General features: G+C 43.6%; 1 long non-coding RNA gene and 1 other non-coding gene across 2 annotated transcripts in view; one reads left to right on the top strand and one right to left on the bottom strand.

Moving 5' to 3' along the window:
- LOC115148903 (uncharacterized) overlaps window positions 1–19946 on the top strand; it is a 76766-nt gene extending 56820 nt beyond the window's left edge. The window contains exon 3 of the long non-coding RNA XR_003866761.1: window positions 19713–19946. This is a non-coding gene — a long non-coding RNA (uncharacterized LOC115148903). The remainder of the gene's footprint in view (window positions 1–19712) is intronic.
- Window positions 1341–1395, bottom strand: LOC115149703 (U7 small nuclear RNA). The gene has a single exon (XR_003866956.1). It is a non-coding gene; the product is annotated as a U7 small nuclear RNA (small nuclear RNA).
- Window positions 19947–27943: the final 7997 nt, after the last annotated feature.

The raw sequence follows: 27943 nt of genomic DNA, 5'->3' as shown, positions 1-27943 counted from the left end.
AAAACAGTATGGGGATGAGGTAGGTAGATTGGGTGGGCTATTTACAGATGGACTATGTACAGCTGCAGCGATCGGTTAGCTGCTCAGATAGCTGATGTTTCAAGTTGGTGAGGGAAATAAAAGTCTCCAGCTTCAGCGATTTTTGCAATTCGTTCCAGTCACTGGCAGCAGAGAACTGGAAGGAAAGGCGGAAAAGGAAAGGCGGGACTGATTTCCTTATGAATTGTAACTCAGTAAAATCTTTTAGTTCAATATACTATAGTTTACTATAGTATAAATACTGGAGTATTACTATACTTATGTAAGCTGTGTTCAAATACTCATACTAACCGCACTATCTGTACTATTTGTGACATAAATTGAGTATGTAGTATGCTTATTGGTCATAGTATACTTAGTATGCCAAATGATCCCGAATGTCGTACTGAATTCGCCAAAATATGAAGTATACAAGCAGTGGAAACTATTTCTGAGCTTTTGGGGCCCATAATGCAATTCTTCAGAAAATGGGCATGGCTTCACAACATTTTCAGATTTGAAGAAAATGCAGCTGAAGTCCGACGAGCAGATCCAAACTCATTGCTTTAACTAATTATGACAAATGTTAAGAAAATGTTCAGCAATGTAATAAAGTAATGCCTTTTCAAATAAGTTACGTTACACGTTGTGTTGTCTGACAATTTGTTAGCTATGCTAGCCTTATGAACTGCATATCATTACAGCAGTTGCTTGTATGTACCGGTTTGTTAGCTAGCTACTGTTCTAACGTTAGTTGGCTACCTGTACATCCAACTTGCCAGTATTAACTATATGCTATCTAACTAACTACCCAATGTTTATTGACTTGATTATTCACGTCATTCTTAGCTTAGCTAGGTGGTATAGTCATTGTGCGTTCTCAATGGACACTGTCAAATAAGTCGTAAGATGTCTGGCTAGTAATTTGTTAGCTATGCTAACAAACTAGAAAGAAGTTGCATAGCAACAGCATCAACTTCCGGTAGACAGGCAAAGCACTAGTACACTCAACTGAAAGGAGACTGTTCATTTACAGTATAATAAAATTAACTAGTAGTACAGTATATAGTATGTAGTATAGTATAGTAAGTATGTTAGTATGGGTATTTGAACACAGCTGTAGTGTTTTGTGGACTGTAGTATACTGTAGTATTTACTATAGTGTTTTGCAGATATTATTGTAGCATACTGTTGTAGTAATACTATAGGGAAAAAATGTAGCTTATACTATAATAATTACTGTAGTGTTTTTGCAGACTGTAGTATAGGCAACTGTATTATTTACTATAGTGTTTTTGTTGTATTATCTTTGACATATAAGTGGGGGCTTTCTCCTTGAGGGAACCTACTGGACAAATACTAAAAGAGAAAATTGTCCATAACCTCTAGGACTGCGGTCAGAATGGATAGTTCAGAGCTTCTGCTCTTTTCTATAACCTGTAGGGAACACAATATGGTCTATACTTGGCATGTAGGCTTTTCACTTATGGGCGGTACAAATTGAGATATGGGGGGTATATGCAAATTAAATACTGTAGTATTACTACAGTAAAACAACTTGTTTCAGACATTACTGTAGTGTTTTTTGCAGACTGTAGTACACTGTAGTATTAACTGTAGTATTCTACAGTATACTACAGGGTTCTATAGTAATTACTGCACATGATCGAGGGATGCTACAGTGTAGTATAGAATTCTACAGTATACTACAGAATTCTATAGTAAGTATTTGTTCATGTGGGTTGACATTATCACAACCAATCTCCTGTGAGCTGAGCGGCGAATCCCAGCCACACTTTGAGGCCCAGATGGTTGGACATAGACATCAAGTATGAAATGTAATAATCATAATAAATCTGAGATTCTCTGTTTAGCAGATGCTTTTGTTCCAGAAAACAACTGACATCGCCCACAGCTTTTATTACGTATCCATTTGCACTGCAGAATATAGTTTCCAGGTTCAACCAGGTTAAGTGCCTTTCTCAAGGGGTTTAGTGGCTTGATTATCCCACCTAACTACCTGCCTGGAACCAAGGCCATTCCCCAAACTGCTTCAGCAGGCAGACAGACTGCTGCAATGTTTAAACTATTCAGCATGGGAGGGAACAGTCTGTATGTTTATATGTTTCCATGCACTGAGACTTAGTTATAATCTATGGGCCCTTGTCCCCTACAATGACGATGGGGAGGAGTAGTGATATGCGGTCTGGTCTGTGGTTTAAACCTGCCCCAGCCTTGTAGGTCTGTCTACTAAGATCAGGGCTCTGATTCTGTCTCTCTGTTTCTTTCTGGCAGTCGGCCACAGCTTGTAAAATGAGTCGGATCACCACAAAGGAGAACAAAATGCATATGTGGATCCATTTTCTTAGTCTACAGTACATTTCATACTGAATTAGACATTTACTGAAAGCGGGACACTAATCCGGACGCTTATATGAAATCCCGTTACGCCCTCAGACGAACCATCAAACAGGAAAAGCGTCGATACAGGATTAAGATTGAATCCTACTACACCGGCTCTGACGCTCGTCGGATGTGGCAGGACTTGAAAACTATTATGGACTACAAAGGGAAACCCAGCCACGAGCTGCCCAGTGACGCGAGCCTACCAGATGAGCTAAATACCTTTTATGTTCGCTTTGAGGCGAGCAACACTGAAGCATGCATGAGAGCACCAGCTGTTCTGGACGACTGTGTGATAACGCTCTCGGTAGCCAATGTGAGCAAGACCTTTAAAAGGTCAACATTCACAAAGCTGCGGGGCCAGACAGATTACCAGGATGTGAACTCAAAGCATGCATGGACCAACTGGCAGGTGTCTTCACTGACATTTTCAACCTCTCCCTGACCCAGTCTGTAATACCTACATGTTTCAAGCAGACCACCATAGTCCCTGTGCCTAAGAAAGCGAAGGTAACCTGCCTAAATGATTACCGCCCCGTAGCACTCACGTTGGTAGCCATGAAGTGCTTTGAAAGGCTGGTCATGGCTCACATCAACAGCATCCTCCCGGATACCCTAGACCCATTCCAATTCGCATACCGCCTCAATAGATCCACAGATGATGCAATCTCAATCTCCCTTTTCCACCTGGACAAAAGGAACACCTATGTGAGAATGCTGTTCATTGAATACTGCTCAGCGTTCAACACCATAGTGCCCACAAAGCTCATCACTAAGATAAGGACCCTGGGACTAAACACCTCACTCTGCAACTGGATCCTGGACTTCCTGACGGGCTGCCCCCAGGTGGTAAGGGTAGGCAACAACACGTCTCCCAGGCTGATCCTCAACACTGGTGCCCCTCAGGGGTGTGTGCTTGGTCCCCTCCTGTACTCCCTGTTCACCCACGACTCCATCATGGCCAAACACGACTCCATCATTAAGTATGCTAATGACACAACAGTGGTAGACCTGATTACCGACAACGATGAGACAGCCTATAGGGAGGAGGTCAGAGACAACCTCTCCCTCAATGTGAGCAAGACGAAAGAGCTGATCGTGGACTACAGGAAAAGGAAGGCCGAGCAGGCCCCCATTAACATCAACAGGACTGTAGTGGAGAGAGTCGAGAGTTTCGAGTTCCTTGATGTCCACATCACCAATGAACTATCATGGTCCAAACATACCAAGACAGTCGTGAAAAGAGCATGACAACACCCTTTCCCCCTTAGGAGACTGAAAAGATTTGGCATTGGTCCCGAGATCCTCAAAAAGTTATACAGCTGCACCATTGAGAGCATCCTGACTGGTTGCATCCCCGCCTGGTATGGCAACTGCTCGGCATCTGACAGTAAGGTGCTACAGAGGTTAGTGCGTACGGCCCAGTACATCACTGGGGCCAAGCTTTATGCCATCCAGGACCTATAAACTAGGCAGTGTCAGAGGAAAGCCTCAAAAATTGTCAAAGACTCCAGTCACCCAAGTCATAGACTGTTTTCTCTGCTACCGTACAGCAAGCGGTACCGGAGCGCCAAGACTAGGACCAAAAGGCTCCTTAACAGCTTCTACCCCCAAGCCATAAGACTGCTGAAAAATGTATCAAATTGCTACCCGCACTATTTACATTGACCCCCACCCCCTTTGTTTTTACACTGCTGCTACTCGCTGTTTATTATCTGTACATAGTCATTTACATTTTTACATTTTTTCATTTAGCAGATGCTCTTATCCAGAGCGACTTACAGTAGTGAATGCATACATTTCATACATTTTTTCTCCTTAGTCACTTTACCCTACCTACATGAACAAATTACCTTGACTAACCTGTACCTCCGCACATTGACTCGACACCGGTACCCCCTGTACCTTTTATTTTTTATTTTTTTCAATTATTTTTACTTTAGTTTATTTAGTAAATATTTTCTTAACTCTTTCTTGAACTGCATTGTTGGTTAAGGGCTTGTAAGTAAGCATTTCACGGTAAGGTCTACACCTGTTGTATTCGGCACGTGACAAATAAAGTTTGATTTGAAAGCAAGAGGGTGTTGCTGTAATTCATTTCTTCATCGGAACACCATGTCATTGTTTTTTGGCTTTGTTGATTGGTGATACTGTAATGTAAACCTCTCATATATAGTACACTGCTGTTATGGTATCGTTGGATACTATTGTCTCTTTCACTTACACTGTCAGTAGTTGGAAAGCAATCTCTCCATTCTAGAGTGGATGTGGGAGTCAGATTGGCACTCCAACTCAACCTTAGCTATCCAATCCACTATGACTTTATTCATACTTTGGTTTGCTATTCACGGCTTTACCAATACCAGAACACTGATATCATTACAGCGAGACCAAGATGTCTTGATCAAGATGTCTTGGTAAAGACCAGGGTCCTTTCAAACATAGTACTAAACCCAAAACGACCCTAACCTGACAGAACCTTCCACTTGCTTGGAGCATCCTGCTCCATCCCAGAACAACAGCCCTGCAGCAGTATCTCAACAGCTAGCCTATAGGGCCTCCGAGAGCCTCTCAGCTGATGGAGCCTCTTATCAACACAGGCCTCCCAGTGAAAGGGACTTAGCAGCTATCAATTAGGGGCCAAACAAATGCAGAGTGATATTAATGGGTGTTCAATGGCAGAGCGTGAGAGGCCTCTCTATGTAGGCTCAACGATCCCCCTCAGCCTCAGATGACTCACAATGCCAACAGGTTGACAGTGTGTTGTTTAGCTTGATCCTGCTAAAACCCTGGAAACCCCAAGAGGAAGGGCCTTTTATCTGCATGGGGCCTCCTAGCTGACTCTCCTGCTGGGGTGGGATCTCTGTGTGGTGACTGCTCTGCTCTGTCAAGTCAACCACTATAGTGTTGCACTTCAGTCGGTCTGGCCCTCTGGGGCTCAGACTGAGTGAAAGGATCTAGGTTCATGTTCTGAATGATGCGGAGAACGTTCAATTAACCATGTCTGAATTTTTGGAAGAGACCTAACGTGAAATACTGTATGTCTTAATTCCAGTCCCAATTATAGACACATTTTTTGTTGATTTATCTTCTCACTTTTCACTTGAGTTTTTCAGAAACAAATTTAATTCTGTTGTAGTATGTACTATACACATACGTTTTTCAAATTACAGCCAGGTACTCAAAAGCCTAGGTTGGCTTCATACTGTTCCTCCTCAACCCTCCACACACAGTTATTAAACAGACTAGAGGAGCCAAGCTGCGTTGGGCCGGAGCCCAGAGTTTATTTTAAGAGTTCAGTTTTTCTCCATCTTTCCTCACCTCTGAACTGAATGGGTCGTCCAGATGTAGCTAACTAGTGGGGCCAAGGCGAAGAGGACCGTGGTCCTGGAGAATTCTGCTGCCTCAGCGCTCCCTGGTCCAGCTGGCTCAGCGGCCAGGCCAAGCAGGGTAGGAGTCATTGGTTCCAGCTGCGCCTCCATTTATGGGATGGTTGGACAAATAAATCATGGGATTAGATAGGAGAGGAGAGACTTGGGGAAAGACTGCACCAACCAAGGCCTCCTTAACAGAACAGCACACTGACTGAGAGAGCTCTGTAATAGGCCAGTTGCTCCAAGATCCTTGGACTGATTTCATTGTATTAAGGATATATCCTGCATTCTAGGTCATGCTAGCAGCATTTATTTACTTAATTTGTGTCATGCCAGGCAAAATTGTAAAGATTAAATATTTTCCAAGCAAATTATATTAGGGAGGACATAATACCCATGCACGCACACACATAAGCAAATTCAATGAATTCATGCTTTTGTCTGAGTGAGGGCCCTTTCAACAAGGCCATTGGTCTGCTGGTTCTGCCCTCAGTAAACACCAGAGACTTTGATAGAAAATAAAAACATGAGGGACTAGATCCTGCCACTGCTGTCACTGGCCAGACAGGTAGCTACTAATTCTCTACAAACTCCCCACTTCGTATGGCTGTAGCAGACTGTGATTTGGTGAGGTCTCTGCATGGCTGCTAGTATTTTTCCTTAAGATGAGATATCCCCTTAATGTGATTAGTTTAATGGCAAATGAATAACCATAACACATCCATGGCAGACGGGTGTGTCATTGATCTGTCTGGATTCATTCAGCCCCCCCTCCTATCCTCTCATCCTCCTCTTCTCTCCTCGGCCTGCTGCTGCGTCAGCCACTCTCCCCTATCGATATGCTCTTGCCCCTTGACCCCTGGGACAGATCAATGGTATTGATCGAGAAGAGCAGGGGCAAGGGCAGGGTCCTCTGACTGGTCCCACCAGTCCGCCCACCTCGACTGCCAGTCAGCTAGTGTGACAAGACATGATGGTCATTAATGTCCCGCTGGCTGATGAGAGGAGGAAAGGCTAGGGAGGCACTGTGCATCTCAATCTCTGGCCTCCCCCGCCCCCCTGTGCTACTCACATTCCCTGTTCGCCACCACTGGTATTGGTACTGGTACTGGTACTGCCTGCCTGCCTGCCTGCCTGCCTGCCTGCCTGCCAGCCAGCCAGCCAGTCTGTCTTCCTGCCTAGATACCTGTGTGATTGACGCGTGTCGTAAGACACTGTTATCTGATTTCAGACTTATCGTAAAATGGGTGGTGTCATAGCATTTTGATAGTGCATAATGGTTCTCAAAGTCATTGTCTGCACTGCCTTCCGCTGCAAGTTCTTTTTGGGGTTCTTTGAGACATAGAACAGTCTGGTTATTTCTGTGGTGTAAATCATTGTACTCCTGTCATGACAACATTCTCTTTTATATCATTGCTGCATCATAGAGGCTTGAGGAGATGTATTTACTGTACCAGCCTGCTACTCACATTCCTTCATCCTTTAGATTTTTACTTGAATTTATTAAAGACAACCCAGGGTCATTCATGTTTATGACACAGTTAAAAAACGACCAACCGTGGTATTCCAAGATTCGCTATACAGTCTAGACTTGAAAAACGGAGAGGATATGGGGAAACGGGAGGAGAGGGAATAGGAGGAGGGAGAAGGAGAGGAGGGTCAAAGCGTGATGTCTAGCCATGTGTGTGTTGGAGGGGGGGTTAGCTCTTCGCTGATTGGAGCGTCTAAGGAAGCACGGTGGTGTGTGTGTGTGTGTGTGTGTGTGTGAGTGTGTGTGTGTATGAATGTGTGTTTGTGCAGGTCTGTGTGCAGGCGGGGCAGCGGTAGCTCCAGACTTTACAGTGACACGGCTGTAATGAAGCTGATTGATCACCAGTCCTCTCTCCCCCTCTCCCTTCCTCCCCTCGTTTTCTCCCCCCTTCTTCCTCCCACCCGTTGTTCTCTCTCCCCTCTCTCATACACCCCTACCCCCAGCATCACCATCACCAGGCCTGCTATGAGCCAATGGACTAACCCTTACCCACTGACTTCAACCTTGCCATGGTAGTGACTTTGGCTGCAGGAGGAAGATAATGTAATATACCATATTTTTTAACTGTTGACGTTCTTGGTCTTGACCTTGTTCTGAGCTCAAATACAGATGCCTGTGTGTGAAGCACCAGAGTGATTTTTCTGAAGGATCTCTGCATTGCAGCAAAGCCATGACGTGGGGTTTTTGCAGTTTTGAATAAAAGCAAATAACCAATCAATGATGATATTTGCAGGCCCCCTTTACCTTTCCCCTCTTTGCTGTACGGGGTCGCAACCCTAATCCACCCAGGGTGTTGAGGTTGATAGATCGGGGGCTCTGAGTTTAGGATGTGCCGCCAAGGGCAGATCTCATTCAGATAGAGAAAAAAAAACACTGTCTGCTCCTTTGTTTTGCTCTGTCTTATGACTTCGTTCCATTTGCTGTGTCTCGTATCGTTTTAGTGTTTCGGATGGGGAGGACAGTGAAGCTTGAACGCTGTTGGAGTGTGCAGGAAAAAGACGTACAGATAGCCTATGTGAGACTATATGTCTCTAACTAATCACTATTCAGCAGGGAGTCTACAGTATGACGGAATGGTTTTGCTAAAGGTCCTCCTTTATTAACTGCAGCACTGTAGTGTGGATGTGGTGTGGAGTCTTAAGGGCATAGATAGACGGGCTGCAAGAAAGAGAGAAACAGATAGAATGCTTGAGTTTAGGTTTAGCCACTTCTGTCCAAAACCTATCCAAGCAGAGAATCTCACAAACAATCATGTCCTGTGATTTCTGTGATTTTTCTCTGCTTGTGTGTCATTCAGCATCTCTATAGGTGTATGCTGTTAATTGAGTATCTATTGAATATTTTTATAAAGCTATTATGCTGTACTTTGTATGGTCTGACTGATGAAATACAGTCCTGTCAGACCGTCATCTGTCGGTGTGCACGCATCAGCGCTTAGGTCATAATATTGTGACAGTGTCAGTTTTCAGTGTTAGGTGACCCTGTCATTGTCTGTCGGTGTCTGTATCTTGTGTGTTGGGGGACTGTGACAGTGTCTGTTGGAGTTTTTGGTCTGTTGTCCTTGTCAATTTGTCTGTGTACTACTGTTTTGTCAACAACTGTGTCTGAGTTTTGTGTTTACACGTCTGTGATGGCGTCCGTACTCTGTGTTATTTGTCAGTATGCCTTGTGTTGTGTGTCTGTTGTGTGACAGCATGAGCCACTTTAGAGCATCTTGCTCCTTGGCCAACCAGCCAGGCGTTGGAATTGATCATCAGCACAGGTGGAACGTGTGCGCCAGCCGAGGTTGTATGGGAGTGAGAGAGAGAAAGAGAGAGAGAGAGAGAGAGGGAGGGCTATAGCTGCAGACTCCCGCTGCCGTAGCGTAGTACCACTCTGGGCGAGTAAGCAGCCACAGACGGGAGTCACAGAGACGAGCAGACAGGTAGAGACCTGGGGATGGGGAGGAGGGGGTGATGGGAATAGCATGTGGGCAGTGTTTTGGGAGACAAAATGTTTTGGCATCACCATTTTCTTGTGATGGCCCTGTTGTCACTGTGGTGTTGGTGTTGGACCTACGTGGAAAAAAACAGGGTAGATCACTGTCACGACACGGCTGGTGGTCCTGGAGCCTAAGGGGGAGGTGAGATGGAGCTGATGATGCAAGTGGTGAGGGGAGGGGGGGGGGGTGGAGGAGGGGGGGAAGGGGGAGGAGAGGTGTCCCACCTCACTGACCTGCGTCTGGCTCAGCCCCGGACTCCTCAGCATCTCCCTTTCTGTTTTTCTTTTTTCCCTGCTACTTTTTCTCTCCTTTTCCCCCTCATCCCTCGCTTAAAGATAGATGACAGAGGCGTAGTCGGCACGGACACGGAGGAGTGTGTGAGGCGAGGCGCGAGGCGACAGAAAGAACACTCGCGTTTCCGGAAGCGTCCGCTTTGCTCCCCGTTCCCCTGAGAAAGGCATCTATCTAACTATTAGTGGGAGGAGTTGGGAGGGGGGAGGGGTGAGGAGGGTTTGTGTAGGGTGAACAAGGGGTGAAAATGACATGTAAATGTTTTGGCTGCGGTGCTTTGTTAAGATTCATGACAGGGCAGTTTGGTTTCTTTCATGGCAATATGATTGTGTGGCTCTGGTTACCACCGCCTGTGTCTGTACTCGGTGTGTGTCTGAACTCTGTATTTGTGATGAGAGGAAAGCTCTGTGACTGAATGTGGCTTCTTGTTCGGCTCTGTGGTGGTGACAACTTATTTCTGTACCGTGCAGAGCTCGCCACCATGGCAGTGGGGCGAGGGGGATTGGGTGTAAGCAGGGGGAGACTGTTAGCAGTAGAGACAGCAGTGTGTGTGAAGGGGGGGGAGGGGGGTGCAGTTAGATGCGTGGAGTGGGGGAGCACGAGTTCTGGAAGATGCTCTGCTCTGGGTTTCTTTTGTTATTATCTTACTCTGGTTAGTATCGCTTTTTACCTGCCACTTCCGCAAAAGCTGGTCAGCCAAGAGAGTGGCAGCGTCACGTAATGATACATTTTCTTATTATTTCATTTATGACTGAGGCTATCCGTGGAGGGGGGGGGGGTTAGAGTCTTCGGTCACCCCCGTAATGGAAGCCCTCAGACTGGGGCCGTCAGGTGGTCAGCTCTCCTCCCTGGCGGTGGCTGTGGTGATCAGCAGCGGTCAGTGCAGGCGACGGGTTGGAGGGTCCGGTGCAGTGGTCAGCACTGGGGCCATCCATCCCAAGGGGGAGAAGGAGATGTAGACTGATGATCCGCGTGCATGTCGACGCTCAGAGGACAAAGAGGCGAGACTGTCTGCCTGGCTGGGGGGCTTTCCTCTGCCAGCACAAAGGCTAGTTAGCGCAGAGCAGAGAGTGCTGGCTCGCCTGTCTGAGGCTGGCTCTGCCCTGCGACGTGGAAAATGTAACTCTGATCGTCTCCAGCAAACCTTATTCCTCTCTTTTCCTCTCTTTGACCTCTCTTATATCGCCTTCTTCATCTTTGTTTCTGCTATTATTATCTTGTTGCTGTGGTGTTACAGTTTATTGTGTTTGTGGCGTTTGTGTGTTCTGATACGTCTGTCTATGCTTTTCTTTGTGTGCGGAGCATTCAGCTTATCTTTTACTTGAGCTCTCTGAAATGAAGGAATAAGTTATCTGCGGTGAAGGAGGGGAAAAAATGGGGACTTTTTTTCTTCCACAGCAGGCGACTGTTGTTTGACGAAGTCTTTCGGCACATTACCCAAGCGGTCAGAACGGACAGGACACTGGCCAGACAGACACGTGGAGGTGGTTTTGGGGCAGGAGGGAGGCACCAAGGGGTGGTGGTAGTGAGAGAAGGGTGCCATGCTGCTCACACCCCTGTCCGACCGACTGACTGTGTGCGGCTCCTCAGTGCCAGGACCCTGTTGTACTTCTCCTGCTCCCTGAGACCCTAACTTGTGAGCTCTCTTCATGAAAAATCACGGGTTAGGCTCTTGGGACGCTGGCGGAGGGCATGAGCGACTACAATAGCAACCCAATGTGCCTGCCAAGGGTGGAGTCGGGATGGAACAGCTGCTGACATCAATGTTACACACATCAGGATGTATGGGGAAAGGGAAGAAGGGGAAGACCGAGAGAGAAAAGGGGGATGAGGAAGGGGGACCGAAAGAGAGCATTGTTGGTAGTGAAATTAAAACGTAGGTTTCTTTCTTGATGAGCTTTACTAATGATTTAGCCCTCGCTCACATCCCTATGTGTACAATGTATGATCGCCCTTACAGTGGGTCCTCACTTAGTAGTTGCGTCATATCGCGATACACTGCGGTATGCCATGGTACGGTACTGCACGTTACAGTGTGTGACGTCATAGTATTTTGCTGTCAGCCACCGTTGCCATTAATGCTTGTGCGAACCATCAGAGGGCATCTTTGAACACATCTACTCCAGCCTGGTGGGCCTACAGTAAGACTACAAAATAAAGCCATGTTGTCGACACTTTTATGAGTTTAACCTTCTGAATTATTATATTGAAGAAAGATTTTTTTCTTTGTTTTTCGTTTGTCTACTGTAATGTAGGCTATATTTTATTATCTTAAATGATTGTCAGGGATTCCCCTTTCATCGAAACTAATGTGTCAAAATAAAATATAAATTTGTGACAAAACTGCATAATGGTATTCGCTTTATGAAAACTAGCCACTGCAAATGACGCAGAGTAAAATAGACTACTTGTTACGGGAGAGGAGGACGCTGCAGCGGGAAAGAGTGATAGCCCCTAGTCTATATAAAGTGAGTTTCTGAAACACGGAGTCATTCTTTGCTGATGCGAAGAAGAAACTGAATGAAAGAGAGTACAGGGAGGAAAAAACTACAGGCAAGTCATCTGTATGGGCCTCATTTACACACATTGTGGATACGGAGGTTGCCCGTATTTTCAAGACCTGAGCTATTTAATTTATTTGTTTTATTTATGAAATTACTAGTTTATTTAGGCTATAAATGTCTTGGTACTTTGTAAAGTTCATGGCGTCATTAACCTTAATAAGGGCCCCAGGACCTGTGGAAGCAAAATAGTCCTATAACATCAAAGATCCACCACCATATTTGACCGTAGGTGTATGAAGAACTTTTCTGCATATATGCTTCGTTTTTCGATGCCAAAGATCTTGGCCATGTCAGATGACATGAAAATAGAACCCTTGGCCACACACACCAGTGGTGGGTTTGGTGTCCAAAATCGGAAGCATATGCAGAAAAGTACCTCATACCTACAGTAAAATATGGTGGTGCATTTTTGTTATGGGGCTATTTTGCTTCCACTGGTCCTGTTGGCCCTTGTTAAGGTCAATGGCATCATGAACTTTACCAAGTACCAGGACATTTTAGCCAAAAACCTGGTTGCCTCCGACAAATATTCCAGCAAGACAAAAACCCCAAGCACACATCAAAATCCACAAAGAAATGGTTAATTGACCACAAAATCCAAATTTTGCAATGGCCATCTCAGTCTCTGGACTTGAACCCCATTGAAAACCTGTGGTGTGAAATGAAGAGGGCAGTCCATAAGCGCAGATGTAGGATATCAAGGATCTGGAAAGATGATGATCTAAGATCCCTCCTAATGTGTTCTTCAAATTCATAGAATTTTTAGATGTATTTTATTATTTGTTGTATTAGTATAAAAATGATATAATTTCACTTTTTTTGCATGCATTATAGTTCAGTATTTGTATTATTTATTTTATACACAGTCTTTTTTGCTCATCTTTATCAATTGTGCCAATAATTATGGACCTGCCTGTATAGCAGACAGATATTTCTTCAAGTTCATCTTTCAGTAATGTATGAAGTCATCTGAAAGCATGCTTTAATTTGACCATCCCTGCAACTGCTTTATGATGTGAAACTAAATTGATAGAAATAAGTTCCCCTGAAGACTCAATTACATGTTAAGAACCCCAACCCAGCAAACCTGAAGTTAGGAATAAAAATACTCTTCTAATGGAAACATTTGCAATCATCAATGTTAACTGTATGAGACAAAGCGTTTTTTTTTTTAAATAAACAGTTATGAATTACTGTGTTTGCACTATAAATTATACACTATATGGAATTATAATACAATTTTTTTTCAGCATATAACATTGTTTATCCATGTAAACAGTTTACCATATTGTTTTCTAAATTGGTTTTATTTATTTACCAACATTATATGTAAAGATCTACAAGATTATTATGGAAACTAGGTGATGTTAAAGCAGTTTACCTATATATTATAATAAAAATAAGATAAATGAAGTATTTTGCATTGCATAGTTGATGAATTTCTAGCCCTAACTTATTTCAGGCATGTTTCATACATGTGTAAAGGCTTTTTATAAACCTTATTCCATGTCAAATTATCGACTTCCTTGAAATTAAGGAAAGAAACTCAGGAATTCATCTTAATTCAGGGAGATGGAGAAGATTTCAGATAGGATGTCAAATGAAAACACATGATTTGTCGCTATACAAAATCAAAACTTTTGACCAAGACAATCAAATTACAAACTCATACAAATTCCCCCTGTCCTTAACACTGATCTCACTGTTAAAGAGATGTAAATTCATTCACCCTCACAGCTGACCTAATTTTTTTACTTTCTGCTTTTCCCGAGGCAGCTTGCTTTTATAAAAAACTAATTTCTACTAAATTACCCACATTAGAAATGCAGTTTCAAAACAATTGATTTTCTCTCTATGCCCGCTCTCTCTTTCTCACACACACACTCACTCACTAATTATGTTTTTTCCCTATCTACTCCCTGTTTGGTGTTCATAGTGAACAGTGCTGATGCCAACTAATCAGTCTGTGTCTGTGCCACAGAGCCCCCAGCAACAGCTAAAGGAGTGAGTGCCATGCCCCCATGAATACCAAGCAGTCAGACACGGCGCAGCGAGTGCAGAGCTGGTGCCCACAAAACAGTTAGACAGTTTTATTAGGATGTGTCTGACACGTGGCGAAGCCTGGCAGGCACGGAGGCAGCTAGCACTCGTAGGAAACCCACTGATGAAATCTTCAACTCAGCGCTAGGCTGCTAGCTCCCACAACACTTTCAAAGCAGGCTGGCTGCCCTGCTCTTCTCAGCCCATATCCTCATCTGAAGGAGTCAATACATAAATATATTACACAGTGAAATCATCTCAGCAACCCTCAGGGCTTTAGCCTTTAACACTGTTCAATAGGGAATAGCCTAGCCCTAGAAAACTTGTGAAATTTCAAGTTATTTTACAATTAGAAACTGGTGCAAATTATATGGATTTATTTGGCACTGAAATGCAGTACAGTAGGCTGCTAAAATACTGTACTACAGCATGGAGAGAATCCAAAAATAGAGTAAAAGAGAATTCTGGATATGACTTTTGGTTATCTCCAGGCTACAAGTTGCGAATTATATCTTTGGTCTTCCTATGTTTAGTGGATTCTACAACGTCAAATGAGAACAAGGGATAATGATAGAATTTAAGACAGACACATTGAAATAAATAAATGGGCTCAAACATTGCAGGTTTCTGAGATGTAGTGTAAAATCCCTGTAAATTTAGACAATTCACAATTCAAACAATTAACTCTCCCTCCCTCATCTCGTTTTGATATGTTGAAGATTGATGACCTCTGATGGAGAAGTGTTTGTTTACTCTACAAAAAGAAAATGAACAAAGAAAACAAAACATTGAAAATGGGCAGGGAAAAACTATCAGTGCTGACCAATAAGAAACCACCTCATACCTTGTGGCACTTTATGTGTATCATTAGACATCAGCAACTGTTTATATTATTTATGTAAAAAAAATTCCTTTGAAGCAAATATAGACAGAAGGTACAGTAGGACAGACCTCTTGTTTGAAGCTGGTTTGGACTTTATGTAATGAGATTTTATCTTGAACCATTGTGGAGGTGGGTCCTCAAGTTAAAGAGGTAAACATACTGTGTTGTAATTTTTCCCATTGATCATCAGCAACAGCAGTTCTACATTATGTCATGTATCAAAATCCCCTCTTACCATATAGAGCAATGGTTTCCAACCAGGGGTACTAAGACTTAGTATCAGGTAAGACCCAAGTGCAGACTGTGTTGAAGTAACAATGTTTATTGCAACCGGGGCAGGCAAACGACAAGTCAAGGCAGGCAGGGGTCGATAATCCAGAGTAGTGGGGCCAAGGTACAGGACGGCAGGCAGGCCCAGGTAAGGCAGAGGTCGGTAATCCAGAGCAAGGGCAAAGGCACAGGGCAGCAGGCAGGCTCAGAGTCAGGACATGCAAGGGTCAAAACCAGGATACAAAAAAAGAGCAACTGGAGAAAAACAGGTGATGAGACAAACCACTGGTTGACTTGAACAAACAAGACAAACTGGCCCAGACAGACAGAAAACACAGTTATAAATACCCAAGGGATAATTGGGGAAGATGGGCGACACCTGGAGGGGGGTGGAGACAAGCACAAGGACAGGTGAAACAGATCAGGGTGTGACACTTAGGTCATCACTAGTTACCACAATCACAGACACAGTCATACATATGGCTAAATCCTGCCTATTTCTACAATTTATCTTCTGAAAATCTGAACGTAACCCTAACCTCACCTTATGCCTAACACTAACCTTAAATTAAGAAATCGTGCATTTTTTTTGATATTGCCAATTTTGACTATGTGGCTGTGGTAACTAGTGACAACTGAAGACTCATGACACCATAGGCTTACTGGTAAAATGCACATGAGGAGGTACTTCAGGGGACCTCCGGGCAGAGCAAAATTCAGTTGGTGGTACAGTAATCGAAAAAGGTTGGGAACCACTGATTTAGAGTAATTAAACCACATAAATCTCTAGTAACATGGATTGGAATTGGACATATTAGGATACATATTAGTGCATTCAGACATTTAGGAAGAGGCCTGGATAGTGTAGTTTAACAAAAAGGAGATCAAATATGCCTCTGACACAATAAATGTATTCAGTGAAACTCCAACCATCTATCCATTTCTATTTCCATTTAACAACCAGTGTGACATTTTGTACTGCATTCAGATTCTCTGGCTCAGCAAAAATGTGTGATATACTGCGAACCACATTCATCAAGGCATTTCTTACATAAATATCTTTCAATATGTAGTTCCATGTTCTCTGTTAGTCATCAGTTTCTTGCAGCAGAAAAGATTGATTCCATCCCTGACCAGCCGTGGATAAACCCTGGTTCCAGATTATTCTAAATTAAAGTGTGTTCGCCGACGGACCCAGGGTGTATGAAGAAAAATATTGCATTCTATTCTAAAGAGGGCACATTTTGATTGGACAGAGTTGACACAGAAATCAGATGGATTTAAAAGGAATTATCGTCTTGTTTTCTACCATTGATTGTCAGGCATTGCGGAGCTGCAGCTCAGTGGATCTCTTATCTCAGGTAGATGGGGGGGGAACAGCAGGTGTGTATGATTGCATGGTGAGTAGGGGGGGTGGAGGGGACGGACCACTGAGGCACGGGGTGTGGGGGGGGAACTATGTCTGAGTTTCCAGACACTGCGGCAGGAAGCCAGCCAGTCACCTGAACACACAAAATCACACAAATGACACTTCCCCGCACACACCCCGGTGTTCGTCCCCATTAAAGCAAATGTAATTTTCTGTTTTAATCCATTTGGGGGGAATGTAGTGCTAAAGACAATATACCATTTAGCACTTTAGACAATATACCCATAATCAACGGCACAAAAACACAAAGGGCCATGTTTTCCCTTTTATGCTCAAGCCAGCGGTGGCCAGGAATAAAGTTCATTACAGTAAGTTGAACATTGGAGTGTGAACACACTATCGAATGGACAGTATCTACCTCTGGCTGCACTGAGACATCGTTTTAACCACAGGCATAGGGATGGAGTATAGAGACACTGATGTCTAGACAGTGGTATTGAATATATGGTTATTGTTCACTAAAAGACCTTAGCATGTCCACTGGATCTTTAAGTTTGCCTGAGTGTGTGTCTGTGCTTGCATGTGTGAGTGAGTGCATGTCTATGTGCATGTGTTATGTGTGCATTCTATCTCTGTAAGTGCGGCCCATGATGGTGTTCTAGCTGGGTACCCCGCCCATTCCCTCCCTCCTCCCCACATCCACGGTTGCCTCCCTGCCTCTCACTTCGTCAGAGGTGTTGCCACGGAAACGCGGTATCTGGCTGCAGGCTTGCTGGAGTTATTGAACCGCAACTGGCTGGGATAATTAGACTCTGGGACTTGAATGTGACCTACAGCTGGCTTGGCTGTGTCGCCACAGAGAAATGCTTTTAACCCGTTGGTTAGTTGGCCACCAGACACTTGGACCAATGAATGTACCTTTTACCCGGCAAGGAAATGTTCAATAAAGAGGCTGTAGACTTAGTCCCAGAGATACTGCACACAGACCTGCACAAACACACATTCATACACACACACACACACTCAAATCCTGCATTCTGGCTTCCATTGTGTCACTACAAAGAAATCATGACAGAGGAAGTTCCTTGTGTTTCCTCGAGTGCACTGCACTGCCCAACCCATGCACAGTTGGTCACATGGACACACAATCTGTTCACTCATATTTCACGGCAGGGGCAGCAGGTAGCCTAGTGGTTAGTGGTTAGAGCGTTGGACTAGTAACTGAATGGTTGCAAGATCGAATCCCCGAGCTGACAAGGTAAAAAATCTGTCGTTCTGTCTCTGAACAAGGCAGTTAACCCACTGTTCCTAGGCCCTCATTGAAAATAAGAATTTGTTTTTAACTGACTTGCCTAGTTAAATAAAGGTAAAAATAAAAAATAAACTCATATTTCACACACTGAATGGTACGATGTGAATTACTCTGCCTGAATGTTTGTGTAACTCAGATATATGAATCCAAATTACTTTTTTCCACAGAATGTTCCTGAAATGTTCATCCTCCAGTCATTGTAAACATCCTTTTTCCTGGTTTTCCTTCTTTCACTAATTGCTGTCATTATCCTTTCTTGTTTAGGTACTGTGGAGCAGTTATTGAAAGAATTATAGATATACTACTCCTTAATGCAACCGCTGTGTCAGATTATAAAATAGCTTTTCGGCGAAAGTACATTTTTCAATATTCTGAGTACAGAGCTCAGCCATCAAAGCAAGCTATACAGTTACCCGCCAAGTTCTGGAGTCAACTAAACTCAGAATTAGTATTATAAACCTTCCCTTACCTTTGCTGATCTTCGCCAGAATGCACTCCCAGGACTCCCACTTGCACAAGAAATGTTAGTTTTGTTCGAAATACTCCATATTTATGTCCAGATACCTCCTTTTGTTCGCGTGGTCAGGTCACTAATCCAAAGGCATAACGCGAGAGCGCAGAACCAGAGACGAAAAGTCAAATAGTTCCATTACCGTTCGTAGAAACATGTAAAACGATGTTTACAAACAATCCTTAGGGTCTTTTTAACATAAAACGTCGATAATATTCCAACCGGACAATAGCGCATTCATGACAGAGGAAAAAGAAGGAGAGGTGCGCCAACGTGCCCACGCAGTAAACAACTCACTGGTCCCAGGCAGTCCACTGATTGACTGAGCTCCTATTCTCTGCCCAGTAACAGTAGACGGATGAAACAAGTTTCTAAAGGCTGTTGACAGCCAATGGAAGCCTTAGGAAGTGCAAAATGACCCCACAGACACTGTAGTTTGAACAGGGATTAGATAGAAGAACTACAAGTCACTTCCTGGTTGGATTTTTTCTCAGGTTTTTGCCTGCCATATGAGTTCTGTTATACTCACAGACATCATTCAAACAGTTTTAGGAACTTCAGAGTGTTTTCTATCCAACTCTACTAATAATATGCATATCCTACCTTCTGGGCCCGAGAAGCAGGCAGTTTAATTTGGGCACGTATTCATCTGAATTTCTGAATACTGCCCCGTCACCAAGAAGTTTAACATCTCGAACCTTACCCTCAGTTTCACCATATTATTATTTTACATTTGGAAACATTAGTCTCTGTGTTTTAATTATATTAGTCTCTGTGTTTTAATTATACTTTCCTCCATTTTGGTCCACATGGCGCATTGTCTCGCCATGAGTCAGTAGAAATGTCAGGCGTGTTGGCTGCTGCTCTGCCAGACAGACAGCCTGGAGCTGGGTAATTAGCCAGAGTCGTTTGGGGCATGTGGCTCTGCAGACCTAGATGCCCACTGTGCACAGGGAGACACCAGACAACCTTTTAGTCTGCCCCGTCCCACTGCAGTCACTTAAAACACTGATGTATGTCCCCCCTCTATCTCCCTCTCTCTCTTTTTTCTTGTTTCTCTTTTTTATCTAACTCTCTTTCCCTCTCACTCTTTATTTCACTCTCTCTCTTGTGTTCTCTCTCTCCCTCTCTCTCTCTCTTTCTCCCTCTCTGTCTGTTTCCCCAGGATGAAGAGAAGTAGGTAGCCAAGGTGTAAGGGACAGGGTGGCTGAAGGGAGGCGTTCCTCAGACGGAGCAGAGCAGAACGCTCTCTCCTCCTCTCCCCTTGCCATTAGTATGCAGTGGCTGTTCCCCAGGCGACAGGGCCACTGGGTTCGGGCTGAGCTTACGGCAAGAGGAACGTCAACGACACAGAGGAGAGGAGGACAGCAGGTAAGGGTAATGAGAACAGGCAGAAAAAGGGAGGAAAGAGAGAAGGAGGGAAGAGGAAGACAAGAGAAAGGAGGGCAAGATGTCCCAAGGGGCTTTGGAGGTGAGGCACCGCCTGACCCTTCACACTCCGTACACTGTCCAGACACACACACACACACACACACACACCTAATCTCTTCAAAAAAAGGGTTCCAAAAGGGTTATTTGACTGTCCCCATAGGAGAACCCTTTTTGGTTCCAGGTAGAACCCTTTTTAGTTCTACCTGGAACCAAAAACAGTTTGTCAAAGGTTTCTCCAATAGGGACAGCCAAAGAACCCTTTTAGGTTCTAGATAGAAACAAAAAGGTGCTAAGTGTACAGTGCATTCGGAAAGTATTCAGACCTCTTCACTTTTTCCACATTTTGTTATGTTACAGCCTTATTCTATAATGGATTACATTTTTTTTAATTCCCCTTATCAATCTATACACAATACCTCATAAAGACAAAGCAAAAACAGGTTTTTAGACATTTTTTCACACAATGAGTAAAAAAATAAACACATTTACAGAAGTATTCAGACCCTTTACTCAGTACTTTGTTCAAGCACCTTTGGCAGCAATTACAGCCTTGAGTCTTCTTGGATATGATACTAAAAGCTTGGCACACATGTATTTGGGGTGTTTCTCCCATTCTTCTCTGCAGATCCTCTCAAGCTCTGTCAGGTTGGATGGGGAGCATCGCTGCACAGCTATTTTCAGGTCTCTCCAGAAATGTTTGATCACTTTCAAGTCCGGAATGTTTTGGGCCACTCAAGGACATTCAGAGACTTGTTCCGAAGCCACTCCTGCATTGTCTTGGCTGTGTGCTTAGGGTCTTTGTCCTGTTGGAAGGTGAACCTTCGCCCCAGTCTGAGGTCCTGAGTGCTCTGAAGCAGGTTTTCATCAAGGATCTCTCTGTACTGTGCTCTGTTCATCTTTCCATCGATCCTGATTAGTCTCCCAGTCACTGCCATTGAAAAAACGTTGCCACAGAATGATGCTGCCACCACCATGCTTCACCGTAGGATTGGTGCCAGGTCTCCTCCAGACGTGACTCTTTGCATTCGGGCCAAAGAGTTCAATCTTGGTTTCATCAGACCAGAGAATGTTGTTTCTCACGGTCTGAGAGTCTTTAGCTGCCTTTTGGCAAACTCCAAGTGGACTGTTATGTGCCTTTTACTGAGGAGTGGCTTCCATCTAGCTACTCTAACAGCCTGATTGGTGGAGTGCTGCAGAGATGGTTTTCCTTCTGGAAGGTTCTCCCATCTCCACAGAGGAACTCTCACAGAGGAACTCATCTCTCAGCTCTAGGAAGCGTCTTGGTGGTTCCAAACTTCATAAGAATGATGGAGGCTACTGTATTTTTGGGGACAATGCTGAATAAATGTTTTTGTACCCATCCCTAGATCTATGCATCGACACAATCCTGTCTCGGAGTTCTACGGACAATTCCTTCAACCTCATGGCTTGGTTTTTGCTCTGACATGCACTGTCAACTGTGGGACCTTATATAGACAGGTGTGTGCCTTTTTCAAATCATGTCCAAACAATTGAATTTAACACAGGTGGACTCCAATCAAGTTATAGAAACATATCAAGGATGACCAATGGAACAGGACACACCTGTTCTCAATTTCGAGTCTCATAGCATATGGTCTGAATACTTAGATATGTGTTTTTTATTTTTTATACATTTTCACACATTTTTTAAAACTGTTTTTGCTTTGTCATTATGTCATTGGGTGAAGACTGATGTGGAAAAATAAATAATTTAATCAATTTTGGAATAAGGTTGTAACGTAACAAAATGTGGAAACAGTAATGTGGTCTAAATACTTTCTGAATGTGCTGTATATGTATTAAAGGTCCAATGCAGTTGTTTTATTCTCAATATCAAATATAATTTCTGGGTAACAATTAAGTACCTTACTGAGATAATTTTTTAAGTAAAATGGTAAAAAAAAAAAATTGCTTCTTAGCAAAGAGCACTGGGCCTTTAATGCCTAAACACCCGACTAGATACGTTATGTCAAGCGCACATCATGTATCCAAAAAGCAAGAACAAATGTATTCTCTCTCACAAACACACAAGGGGAGTTTGGGTAATGTTTGGTACTTTTGGCTTTTTTCTTTGTAAGAGCCTTTATGACTATATAGTGATAATGTAATGCTTCTTGAGATACACATGTTATATCTTGAGCTTTACAGCATATGATTTCATCCAATATTTTGTATTTTATTATGTTGTTACATAAACATGTTTTTTTTTTCAAATAAATGTTTTACATTTTTGAGAATATTGTTATAAAGAAAGCAAATGATTGAATGCAAACAGTGTAAAATGTCATTACAAATTGGGTGAAAATAAACAGATTAATATTACACATTTGTCTGTGTCTTTTGGTATTTCTAAGGATCTCTATAGCCTACTGTATATTTTCAACCCTGGTCATATATACTGAACAAAAATATAAACGTAACATGCAACGATTTTGCTGAATTACAGTTCATATAAGGAAAACAAATCAAATATTATTTGTCACATGCGCCGAATACAACAGGCCCTCTGGGTTCTCTATGGTGTATAGGTCAGAGCGTGACTAGGGGGGTTTCTAGCGTTTCTATTTCTATGTTGGTATTTGTATGGTTCCCAATTAGAGGCGGCTGTTTATCATTGTCTCTAATTGGGGATCATACTTAAGTTGCCCATTGTTTCCACCTGTGTTGTGGGATATTGTTTTCAGTTAGTGCCTAAGTGAGCGCTGTACTGGACGTTTGTTTATTCTTTGTTGTTATGGTTAAGTTTCACTATGTAATAAAGTATGTGGAACTCTACGCACGATGCGCCTTGGTCCGCTCATTACGACGATCGTGACAAGACCTTACCGTGAAATGCTTACTTACAAGCTCTTAACAAGCAATGCATTTCAAGAAAAAGAGTAAACAAAATACTAACTAAATAAACTAGAAAATAACATAATAAAATAACAATAACGAGGCTATATACAGGGGGTACCGGTACTGAGTCAATGTGCGAGGGTACAGGTTAGTCGAGGTAATTTGTACATGTAGGTGGGGGTAAAGTGACTATGTATAGACAATAAACAGTGAGTAGCAGCAGTGTAAAAACAAGGTGGTGGGGGGGGGGGGGGCAATGTAAATAGTCCGGGTGGCCATTTGATTAATTGTTCAGCAGTCTTATGGCTTGGGGGTAGAAGCTGTTAAGGAGCCTATTGGACCTAGACTTGGCACCCCAGCACCACTTGCTGTGCGGAAACAGAGAGAACAGTCTATGACTTGGGTGACTGGAGTCTTAGACAATTTTTTGGTCTTTCCTCTGACACCGCCTAGTATATCGGTCCTGGATGGCAGGAAGCTTGGCCTCCTCTGTTGTGCCTTACTGTCGGATACCAAGCAGTGATGCAACCGGTCAGGATGATCTCGATAGTGCAGCTGTAAAACATTTTGAGGATCTGGTGACCCATGCCAAATCTTTTCAGTCTCTTGAGGGGGAAAAGGTGTTGTCATACCCTCTTCACGACTGTCTTGGTGTGTTTGGACCATGATAGTTGGTTGGTGATGTGGACACCAAGGACCTTGAAACTCTCGACCCGCTCCACTACAGCTCCATCAATGTGAATGGGGGCGTGTTCGGCCCTGCTTTTCCTGTAGTCCATGATCAGCTCCTTTGTCTTGCTCATGTTGAGGGAGAGGTTGTTGTCCTGGCACCACACTGTCAGGTCTCTGCCAGGGTAGTGTGGAGTACGGTTGAGATTGCATCATCTTTGGATCTGTTGGGGCGGTGTGTGAATTTGAGTGGGTAAAGGGTTTCCGGGATGATGGTGTTGATGTGAGTCATGACCAGCCTTTCAAAGCACTTCATGGCTACCGTTGAGTGCTACAGGGAGGTAGTCATTTAGGCAGGTTACCTTTGCTTTCTTGGGCACAGGGACGATGGTGGTCTGCTTGAAACATCTAGGTATTACAGACTCGATCAGGGAGAGGTTGAAAATGTCAGTGAAGACACGAGCCAGGTGGTCCGAGCATGCTCTGAGTACACGTCCTGGTAATCCGTTTTGCCCCACGGCCTTGTGAATGTTGACCTGTTTAATGGTCTTGCTTACATCAGCTACGGAAATCATGATCACACAGTCATCCGGAACAGCTGGTGCTCTCATGCATGCTTCAGTGTTGCTTGCCTCAAAGTGAGCGTTAAAGGAATTTAGCTTGACTGGTAAGCTTGTGTCACTGGGCAGCTCATGACTGGGTTTCCCTTTGTAGTCCGTAAGAGTTTGCAAGCCTTGTCACATCCGACAAACGTCAGAGCCGGTGTAGTAGGATTCAATCTTAGTCCTGTATTGATGCCTTGCTTGTTTGATGGTTCTTCTGAGGGCATAGGGGGATTTCTTATAAGTATCCGGATTAGTGTCCCCCTCCTTGAAAGCGGCAGCTCCAGCCTTTAGCTCGGTGCGGATATTGCCTGTAATCCATGGCTTCTGGTTGGGATATGTACGTATGGTCACTGTGGGGACGACCTAGTCGATGCGCTTATTGATGAAGCTAGTGACTGAGGTGGTATACTTGTAAATGCCATTGGATGAATTCCGGAACATGTTCCAGTCTGTGCTGGTTAAACAGTCCTGTAGCACAGTATACGTGTCATCTGACCACTTCTGTATTGTGCGAGTCAGTGGTACTTCCTGCTTTAGTTTTTGATTGTAAGCAGGAATCAGGAGGATAGAATTATGGTCAGATTTGCCAAAAGGTGGGCAAGGGAGAGCTTTGTATGAGTCTCTTTTGTGTGGAGTAAAGGTGGTCTCAATTTTTTTTCTCCTCTGGTTGCATATGTGACATGCTGGTAGAAATGATGTAAAATGGATTTAAGTTTGGCTGCATTAAAGTCCCTGGCCACTAGGAGCACCGCTTCTGGATGAGCATTTTCTTGCTTATGGCCTTATACAGCTCATTGAGCACGGTCTTAGTGCCATCATTGGTTTGTGGTAAATAGACGGCAAAAAAAAATATTGATGAAAACTCTCTTGGTAGATAGTGTGGTCTACAGCTTATCGTGAGTTAACTTGAGAGTTCCTTAAAACTAGACATCACGCACCAGCTATTATTTACAAGTTGACACACACCCTCACCCCTCGTCTTACCAGACATAGCTGTTCTCTCCTACCGATGCACGGAAAACCCAGCCAACTGTATATTATCCATCAATTGAAATGAATTCATTAGGCCATAATCTATGGATTTCACATGACTGGGAAGGGGAGCAGTACAAATTCCCTGTTTTAGGTGAGTTAGGACCACCATTTTATTTTAAGAACGTGAAATGTCAGAATAAAATTAGAGAGAATGATTTATTTAAGCTTTTACTTCTTTCATCACATTCCCAGTGGGTCAGAAGTTTACATACACGCAATTGTTTGCTTAAATTGTTTAACTTGTGTCAAATATTTTGGGTAGCCTTCCACAAGCTTCCCACAATAAGTTGGGTGAATTTTAGCCCATTCCTCCTGATAGAGCTGGTGTAACTGAGCCAGGTTTGTAGGCCTCCTTGCTCGCACACACGTTTTCAGTTCTGCCCAAAAAATGTCTATGGGATTGAGGTCAGGGCTTTGTGATGGCCACTCCAATACCTTGACTTTGTTGTCCTTAAGCCATTTCGCCACAACTTTGGAAGTATGCTTGGGGTCATTGTCCATGTGGAAGACCCATTTGCAACCAAGCTTTAACTTCCTGACTGATGTCTTGAGATGGTGCACCAGTCACCAGTCATAATTTTCCTGCCTCTTGATGTCATCTATTTTGTGAAGTGCACCAGTCCCTCCTGCAGCAAAGCACCCCCACAACATGATGCTGCCATCCCAGTGCTTCACGGTTGGGATGGTGTTCTTCCTCTTGCAAGCCTCCCCCCTTTTCCTCCAAACATAACGATGGTCATTATGGTTAAACAGTTCTATTTTTGTTTCATCAGATCAGAGGACATTTCTCCAAAAAGTACGATCTTTGTCCCCATGTGCAGTTGCAAAATGTAGTCTGGCTTTTTTTAATGGTGGTTTTGGAGCAGTGGCTTCTTCCTTGCTGAGCGCACTTTCAGGTTATGTCGATATAGGACTCGTTTTACTCTGAATATAGATACTTTTGTACCTGTTTCCTCCAGCATCTTCACAAGGTCCTTTGCTGTTGTTCTGGGATTGATTTGCACTTTTCGCACCAAAATACATTCATCTCTATGAGACAGAACGCATCTCCTTACTGAGCGGTATAATGGCTGCGGGGTCCCATGGTGTTTATACTTGCATACTGTTGTTTGTACAGATGAACGTGGTACCTTCAGGCGTTTGGAAATTGCTATCAATGATGAACCAGACTTGTGGAGGTCTACCATTTTTTTCTGAGGTCTTGGCTGATTTCTTTAGATTTTCCCATGATGTCAAGCAAAGAGGCACTGAGTTTGAAGGTAGGCCTTGAAGTACATTCACAGGTACACCTCCAATTGACTCAAATTCTGTCAATTAGCCTATCAGAAGCTTCTAAAGCCATGACATCATTTTCTGGAATTTTCCAAGCTGTTTAAAGGCACAGTCAATTTAGCGTATGTCAACTTCTGATCCACTGGAATTGTGATACAGTGAAATAATCTGTCTGTAAACAATTTTTGGAAAAATTACTTATGTCATGCACAAAGTAGATATCCTAACCGACTTGCCAAAACTATAGTTTGTTAACAAGAAATGTGTGGAGTAGTTGAAAAACTAGTTTTAATGACTCCAACCTAAGTGTATGTAAACATCAGACTTCAACTGTAGACCCACCCACTTGGGAGGTATTTTTACCTACAGTTTTTTCCCCTGACAATCCCGCAGGTCAAAAAGCCAGATGTGGAGGCCCTGGGCTGGCCTGGTTACATGTGGTCTGCAGTTGTGAGGCTGGATGGACGTACTGCCAAATTCGCTGGAGGCGGCTTATGGTAGAGAAATTAACATTCAATTCTCTGGCAACAGCTCTGGTGGACATTCCAGTACATTTATTTTTTTTGTGCGAAACATGGGACCAGCACTTTACATGTTGCGTTTATATTTTTTGTTCACTGTATAAGAAACCCTGCATAGTTGTATATCCCCTGAGCGTGCATTGGTTGCCTAGGCAACACCTGGTGGAGGTGAATTAGGCACACATATCCTAGGTTCATTGTGTGTGTGTGTGTGTGTGCGTGCGCATGGCCAGACTGTGCTCAGGGAGCAGTGCGGCCAGGCTGCAGATATCATCCATCTCCCTGTCACTGGCCCAGGGGCTGCTGGGAAGGCAGCAGACAGCTCCTCGGCTCTGACGATGGGAGCTGCATCCTAATTCTCCAACTCTGATCGCTCGGAACACTCGCTCCTCCCCCGCCACCCAGAGTGATACATCTGGGAACAAAGCACAGAGCTTAGCCAGTCCACCAGAGCCTGCTGCTAGCATCATCTCCATTACTCCTAATATTTAACAATTTCTCACAGATCACACCCTCACTGGGCATTGTGTTGTTACTGAGGTGAAAGATAAGAGTTTGAAAACCCTAGATTGTAGAAGTATCTCAGTAAGAATATAAAGTCATGGTCATAAACATCCTTTAGATATACAGTATCTCAAGCATCATTACATTTACATTTTAGTCATTTAGCAGATGCTGTTATCCAGAGCAACTTACAGTAGTGAATGCATACATTTCATACACTTCTTCTCCGTACTGGTCCCCCGTGGGAATCGAACCCACAACCCTGGCCTTGTGAACACCATGCGCTACCAACTGAGCTACATAGGACTTACACTTGTTGATATCATGTGTACTCAGAATAACATTTTTATACACAGTTCTACAGTAAATTTGACTTGGTAAAGTATTCTTATACTACATACAAAACAATAAAGACCTTGTAAGTATTACAAGACACAAAGGCATTAATATCTTCACATTTATAGGCTACATGCTTCAATGTGTCATGAACACATCACCTA

Source organism: Salmo trutta, chromosome 15 (assembly GCF_901001165.1).
Source record: "Salmo trutta chromosome 15, fSalTru1.1, whole genome shotgun sequence".
NCBI classification, from domain to species: domain Eukaryota; kingdom Metazoa; phylum Chordata; class Actinopteri; order Salmoniformes; family Salmonidae; genus Salmo; species Salmo trutta.
Note: the sequence above shows the minus strand (reverse complement) of the source record. Positions and strands in the feature narration are given on the sequence as shown.